The following is an 8,271-nucleotide window of genomic DNA, read 5'->3' as shown; positions in this document are numbered from 1 at the left end:
TATTTCTAAAACGACGTCGTTTTGATATTGAAATCTTAAAAAATTATAAATATAAAAACTATTATAACCTTGAAATAAATTAAAATTACAAAAACATCATGATTTCCGCCCCAAAACGACGTCGTATTAGACTTACTGCAGATAACTTATCTGCAGTAACTGCAGAAAAAGCGAGCCCTATATATATATGGAAAAATATTTCTCAAGTAGCTAGAGATAAGTTTATCTCCGGCCACCTCAAAACTACGTCGTTTTATTTATTTATTTCCTTATATTAATTGATTCACCTTTGAATGATTATGATTTTCTTTTTCTCTCTCTTCCTTTATCACCATTGATCTATCTTTATACGGTTATGATTTAGTAGCCGGAAATAAAATTATCTCAAGTAACTTGAGAAACGATAAGCCCATATATATATATATATAAGTATGTATATATATATATATGTATATATATAGATATATGTATATATATAAATACATACATATATATATATATGAGTTTGTGTTTTGTATCACTTAGTCTCATCATCTAATTATTTCTCCATGGTTCTGTGGTTTATTTATTTCTTCTAGTCTTTAGAAAATGGCTTAATCCACGAAACTTAATGTTGAAATTATTATTTTTTTCCTTAAAACTCTTTTCATTTTGGTAGAAGTTTATGCTTGATACTTGAAGGACCTCTACTTATGGTTATAATTTTATAAATCTTTATAATTGATGGTTAAATTCTACTATTGTGTGAGAATCTATACTCTCCGACAAGAGTTTTATGTTCAGCATCATCACAAAAATATCACTTTTTCAATTCTTTGTTTTGTTGGGTTTGCTCTTTTACTAAAGCCCAAATGGGTTATTACTATGAGAAGAGCCCAAGAAACCTAGAGCCCAATGAGCAAGGGTTTCTTGGAACCCATATAAATAGTACCACTTAAGTCATCACACTTCCCCTTCCTCCTCGAGAGATAGCTTAGAAGGTTTACCTCAACAGTTCGTGAGTTCATGTTGTGATGCAAAGGGCTCAAGCGTGAGGAACAAGATCGTCTCAAATCTGCGCCATTAAAGAGGTAAATGATAAAACCATGATGATCCATATATATATCCAAATCACAATGGTCTCATACGCTTCTGCAGATGCAATTGCTCCTACAATTGGTATCAGAGCCGGATTGTGTTTTTTGGATGTGGATCTAGTTTTAATTTTACGTTTATCATGTAATTTGTTTTGCTTCGTAAAATATGGCACCTAGGATTCTATATTTTTTATTCAAATATTTGCATGAGTATTCTTTTCATTAAAAATCTATTCTTTATATGGTTTTGGCTTTAATCCATGGTAGAAATTTCCTTGTATTTTCTTGGTTTATAACAAGGAGGCTAATCTCATATGATTAGGTTTCCTGCTTGATTTTTTATTTCAATTTTGTATTTTTTTTCGATTTGTATTCCAAAGTTGTAATAAAGAAGATCAAGAAGATGAGCAAAGAAGCGCGTTCGTCACTGTTTTGACACGTTCGTGACCCTCGGTGGCCGATTTTAATAACCAACCACATCAGATGAAAGAGGACAGAAAGGCGAGATGAACAGTGGTCGGAGCACCGCCAGATTCTGCCGGACGCGCCCCCACCCGCCTCTGGAAGTGGCTGCGCGTGGGCCTCACTCGCCGGCACAAATCCGGCGCGTGGAGTGTCCAATTGGGCTGGTTTCAGCGGCGGCAGATTCGTCTCTCCAAGGCGATCCTTCCCCTGGAGTTTCATGCTGAGATGAGTTCGGGTGACGGCGCAGTGGACGTGACGGCTAGGGTTCCTGTATGTTGACTTAGGGTTTCTCGCCAAAAGTTGGTATTTTGGGCCTTTGGACCCATGGCTACCATAAAGAGGCTTGAAACAGAACCTTCCTATGGACTATAAGGAAAGGAGCAATCAGCCGCAAAGTTTTCTATTTGATTACTCTGTAATTTTATTTTTTTAGGAAACCATGGATTAAGGTTTTTTTTATTATAATTAATTGTCTTAGTTGTATGATTGGGTGCTTTATATGATTTGATAACATGCTTTATTGCGATAACATGCCATATAGAATAGGTGGTGCCATATTGTTGCATAACTTGTATGATTACATGAGCATAATAGCTATTATGTCTTCAGCGACTAGTATGATAGTTATTATGGGATTATTTTGATTTTAAATTATCCTAAAAAATTAATTAATAATTATTATGATTTTTAAAAAAAAATCTAGATTAATAATTGAATTAAGTAATTTTGGATAATTAACATCAAGACAAATAATCGTTATGGAAATTATTTTGATTTTAAATTATCCTTATGAATGATAATTATTTTGATTGTTAAAATCTAGATTAATAATTAAATCAGTTATTTGGATGATTTAAATATTAAGAAAAATAATTAAGAAAATTTTCTAAGAGAATTCTTTTATTTTGCGAGTAATTTGTGGGTCTACTAAAATGGTCATGTGTTAAACACACGCTGCATACCACAATCATGTATCATGATTGTGTGAAGCATATGCTGCCTATCATGACCGGATCTTAGGACATTAATGATTTCAAAATTCAGATAAGCTAAGTGATGCATGTTCATCGGCGTTCTTGCTTACATAGTTTTTGAAATCAAACAAAGAATACTCTCAATTAAATAATTCTTAGAAATTGGAAAAATTGCTTATGTTGAATAGAAGGAGATTTAAATTAAGAAATTAATTTAACCTTCAAGCGCGTTATAAGACCATTAATAAAATAATTATGTGAAGTCTCATTGAATAAGCATGATTGGATTTTATTATATTGGACCTAAATAATTATGGGAGGAGATTTAAATTAAGAAATTAATTTAACCTTCAAGCGCATTGTGGGCCTATCAATAAAATAATCATGTGAGGCCCCAACGGATAAGCATGATTAGATTTTATTGGGCCTTAATAATTTCAAAATTTTAATAAAGTATTGTACAACCCAACGTTGACAATACAAAGTTATTAAAGAAAATTTTGAAATTAAACAATAAATTCAACAGAGCTTATAAAAATTCTCAAGTAAAAATATTGAATGGGTGAAGGTTTTAAACTAAGTATTTAATTTTTAAAACCTGTGGGCTCCATTTGTGGATCCATTAATAAAATGGTCATGTGAAGCCCCGTCGGATAAGCATGATCAGATTTTATTTGATTGGACCTTAATAATTTCAAAATTTTAGTTAGATATTGTACCCCGTCGTCGGCAATATTTAGAAACTAAAGACAATTTTGAAATTAAACAATGGTTAATTACATACAAATTTGGTAAAGTTATTAACCCTCCCGTCGAGGCTCTGATAACGGCACCGAAGGCCCAAATAACAATTTTAGTTTTTACAAGTATCTTGCCCGTCGTAAGCCTTGTAAAGATAAACTAAAGGATTGTTAACAATAAACAAGAGTAGTTATGAGAATCTACTTGTACTTCGTTTGTTTATTGCATTATTTGTTTGTAATTGTGTACTTTATATGTTTTTCAGAAAATGACATCCTTCAATCCTTTAGCCATGATTTTGAGTCAAAAACCTCTAGATGGTACAAACTATGAAGAATGGAAAAAGAATCTTGATATTGTTCTTAAACATGAAAAGCTGAAATTTGTCCTTACCGTACCAAAGCCATGGCAACCTGTAGAGAATGCATCTAAGGAAACAAAGATGCATTTTTCAGATTGGGAGAGGGCAGATATGGTAGTTCGCTGCTATATTATTGTCAGTCTTTCCAAATACTTGCAGAAGCAAATGTACATGATTAAGAGTGGAGTAGAAATGCTTCAGACTCTTAATGATATGTTTGCTGCGTCTAGCAGTTCTACTAGACAGAATGCAGTCAGTGCAAGTTTTGGTAAGTGTCTTGTTAAATCCAAAGGGAAACCCAAGGGTGGTAACAAGAACAAAATGACTTGGTTATCAGTTGTCAAACCAGTTGCAATGAAGAAGTTGAAAGGCAAGTGCTTCAAGTGCAGACTGAAGGGACACTGTGTGAAAGATTGCCCAGAGGTGATGAAAAGAAAAAGGTAAGGGTAATTTTTTATTTTTTTTTAACTCTTAGAAGAGTCTTTTTTGTGTTTTTTTGTTTGGTTTTCTCCAAGTGGGTGTGTAGGTAAGGGTAATTTAAAAGGCTAAATTAGTGGATGAATCTATGATTTAGGAATCACTAACTATGTTTGTTGCTCTTTGCAGTGGTTCAAGCATAGAGGGCCTATTACCATTGGACAAAGATATTTTAAGCTTGAAGATGGGGAGCTTGTGTCTACATTAGCAGTAGAACAAGTTATATTATCTTTTGATAATTTATGACTTTAGTTTTGGATGACTGTTTATTTATTCCAGATTTTAAGAGGAATTTTATTTTTGTTAGTTGTTTTGTGGAAACATGATTTAACAGTACAATTTAATTCCTCAGTTTTAATAAGAAGTTCATCTTCTTTTATTTCGGTATATTAAATTGTCTTTATTACTGGAGTTATATATCCCATTTAATTTATTATGTTGAATGGAAAGGATGATGAACAAGGATTTTCACCAAAGAAATAAAAGTTTCAAATGAAACATAACTTTGGCCTTTGTGATTGAGTCACATTACCTCAAGTAGAAAACATGTTTTAGTTAAAAGAGAGACTGAAAGTAGGGGTGTGCATGGGTCAGGTCGGTTTAGGTTTTTGTGCCGACTCGACCCAACTTGATTGTTATAGGACAGGTATTTTGACCCGACCCACTTTAATTTGATCCAAGTCAGGTCGGACTTCGTTTGGATTTTTTTGGACTAGTTCAGAACCAGGTCAGATCTGACCTGACTTGGTTTCTGAAGTGGGTATGACTTGGTTTCTGAAGTGGGTCAAATCCGACCTGACCCATTTTTGACTTGGTTTCAAAACATGTTTTTAATTTGATTTTGTTTATAGTTATTGATTTATTTTTTAAACTCGTGTAATTTAATTATTTATTTGTTTTAAAATATATAAATTTTATATTTGTTGAATAAATAAAGGAATGTAATTTTAAGCCCCTGCACATGTAAAGCAAAATTAGTGAAAATTAATGAAAAGTAAAGGATAAGAGAACGCACTTCCCATCTTAAGATGACAAATCACTAATTTTAACAATACTAAAAAAAATCATATTTTCGATGAAATTTCTACGTTGCAAACGATGAAAATTTCGTCACAAAATTATTTTTTCGTCGGAATACGTTTTGTCGACAAGCGATAGAATTTTTTCTCTAATCAAAATTTTTACAAAAAAAAAATTTTATCGAAATTTTCGACGAAATTTAGTTTCCGTCAAAAGTTTTGACGAATATGATTTCCTCCATCAAATGTTTTAAACGAAAAAAGAATTTCTTCAAAAATCTTGACATAATGTTTTTCGTTCAAAATTTCGATGGGAATGTGTTCTTACGAAAATTTTGACGGAAATTATTTTGAGAGAAATGTCTCATTCGAAACTTTCGACGAAATTTAGATTTTCTAAACATCTTTGACAAAATATTTTTTCCGTCAAAATTTTTTATCGAAATATTTTTTGTCAATTTTTGACAGAATTCCGTTGAAAATTTTGATGGCAATATTTTTTATCATTAATCTTGACGAAAATATTTAGTCGAAAATTTCCGACGAAATTTTTTTTTTGTCAAAAAGTTTAACGAAAATTTTTCCGTCGAAAAATTTTGCCAAAATTTGAATTATGTAAAGAATTTTTATGAAATTTTTTTTCGTCAAAAGCTTTCGATGGAAATCTGTTTCGTTGAAAATTTTTATGAATATGTTCTTTTGTAAAATATTTTGACGAAATTTAGATTCCGTAAAAATATTTGACAAAAAAAAAATTTTCGTCAAATTTTTTTATAGAAATGTTTTTAGTCACAAATTTTGAAGAAAATATTTTTCGTCAAAAAATTTTGCGAAAATTTTTGATGGAAATATTTTCTGTACATTTTTTTGACGTAATTGTTTTATGTTAAAACTTTTCTTTTAACGTAATTGTGATTTTTTTTTTCACATATTGGGTATGGGTCAAGTTTTGGGTCAATGGGTCATTATTAAAACAAATCAGGTCAAAAACTGACCCAAATAAAAGTGTGTTAGTATTTAAAACCAGTTCAAAAAAAAGGTATTTATGGGTTAGGTCAAGGTCAGGTCAAGGGCAGGGCAAGTGAACTAGTTTTTTTGCACACCCCTAACTGAAAGTTCAAGAATATTTTAACTAAAAGCTACATGTTAGTCATATTTGGAAGGTAAAATGGCCAAACAATCCAACAAGGGGCCAAAAAGATTTGCGCAACTATTCAACTGGAACTGGTACATACTAATGTATGTGGACCAATTAGCGTTCAGACCAAAAGAGGTGATGAGTACTTCATTATAGGAATGTTTACTCTGGATTTGGACAGATGAACCAAGTGCGCCATAAGTCTAAAGCTTTTGGAAATTTTCAAGAGGTTTAAGTCTGAGGCAGAAAAGCATGTAGGTGTTCAAATCAAAACACTTTGGTCTGACTAAAGTGTTGGCTACTTGTCTGGTAAGTTCAGGTCTTACCTAATTTAAGAGGGGATAGTTTTTGTAACTGTCAACTCTAAGAACGCGTTAGTTGAATGAAGTTGCAGTATGCAAAAATCAAACATTTTATAGACTTGGTGAAGATCATGATCAGTTATTCATCTTTGCCAATGTTGTTCAAGGGAGATGCTTAAGAGAAGAAAATGTACCTTCTTAACTTGGTTCCATCAAAGTTTGTTGTAAAGACACCTAAAGAATTATGGAAAGGGCGCAAGCGCAGATCAAACCATATTCGAATTTAGGGTGCTACGACACACGTCCTACAACAACAGTCAAATAAGATGGAATTTTGTATGGAAGAGTGCATATCTTTTGGCTACCTAAAAGAACTAGGGATGATTTCTTATTCAGTCTTAAGGACAAGATAATCTAAGTGAGCACTCACATGATTTTCTTAAAGGAGGAGTAGATGAGAAATTATAAGCTCTTAAATAAGGTTATTCTTGATGAGATTTATCTCAGATCAAGAATTTTCAGAATCTCTAGAAGCTTCATCCACTGTTCCCTTGATTGTTAAAGAGGAGATATATATATATATCTCTAGGTGAACAAACAAGAGAACCGTAATTGGAAATTCAACATGATAATATATAAGTGAAACTAGTAAAAATATTAGTATCACATGTGGAGGAACAATATCAAGAATAAGTGGATCCTCAAGAATAAGCGGAACAATATCAAGAATAAGTGGAACCTCAAGAAATTGAAGATCCACCATTTGACCCACTCTTTGTTTTACTTATAAATACACAAGGTCTAGTGCAGTACATTCGTAGTGGGAGAGAACATTGTTAACTCTCAAGTTGTCTCTTGTTGAGTGACATTGATCCCACTAGTTACGATAATGCACTAGAAGATGTTGTTGATCAAGTGTTGCTCAAGCTATGAACAATGAGATGAAATACTTGTATTTCAACTCCATTTGGTCCTAGTAAAGGCACCAAGAGGGGTAAAACCCATAAGGTGCATGTGGACATAAAAGGCAAAGAGAGGATGGACAGGAAGGTGAAAACCTTCAAAGCTAGCTTGGAGGCAATTTTTGCCAGACGCCATGCTTGAGTCTATCCAGATTCTCTTTGTTGCTATAAGTCTCAATTATGAGATTTCATTTTGGGAGTTGGATGTCAGGATATCTACATACAACAACCAAAAGGGTTTATAGCAAATGAATAGGAACACACGATATGCAAGTTGTGAAAGTCTATTTCATATATTTAAGCAAGCATCCAGGTCTTGAATATCAGTTTTGATCAGGACAAGGTATGCAAGTTGTGAAAGTCTATTTCATAGATTTAAGCAAGCATCTGAGTCTTGGAACATCTGTTTTGATCAGGTTATCAAAATTATGATTTTGAGAGAACCTTGGTCAATGATGTGTATTTGTATGTAAAGAATCCAATAAAAGACAGTAGTTTTTCTGGTACTTTATGTAGATGATATGCTCCTTATTGGGAACAATGTGGAGGTAATATCAAGCATAAAGAGTTGGCTAAGTTAGTGTTTTGGTATGGAAGTACTGGGGAAGCCAATTATATTCTTGGTATAAAACTCTTATGAGACCGGAAGAATAAGTTGTTGGCATCACCTCAGGCTACTTATATTGACAAAACTCTTGCCAAAATTCAACATGAGAATTCTAAGAGAAGAATTATAAATTCTCATATGTGGAATTC

Source organism: Gastrolobium bilobum, unplaced genomic scaffold, assembly GCF_033153095.1.
Source record: "Gastrolobium bilobum isolate Gb01-03AN ecotype WA unplaced genomic scaffold, APGP_CSIRO_Gbil_v1 utg3578, whole genome shotgun sequence".
Lineage (NCBI taxonomy): Eukaryota > Viridiplantae > Streptophyta > Magnoliopsida > Fabales > Fabaceae > Gastrolobium > Gastrolobium bilobum.
The sequence above is the reverse complement of the archived record's forward strand: the minus strand, read 5'-3'. Positions refer to the sequence as shown.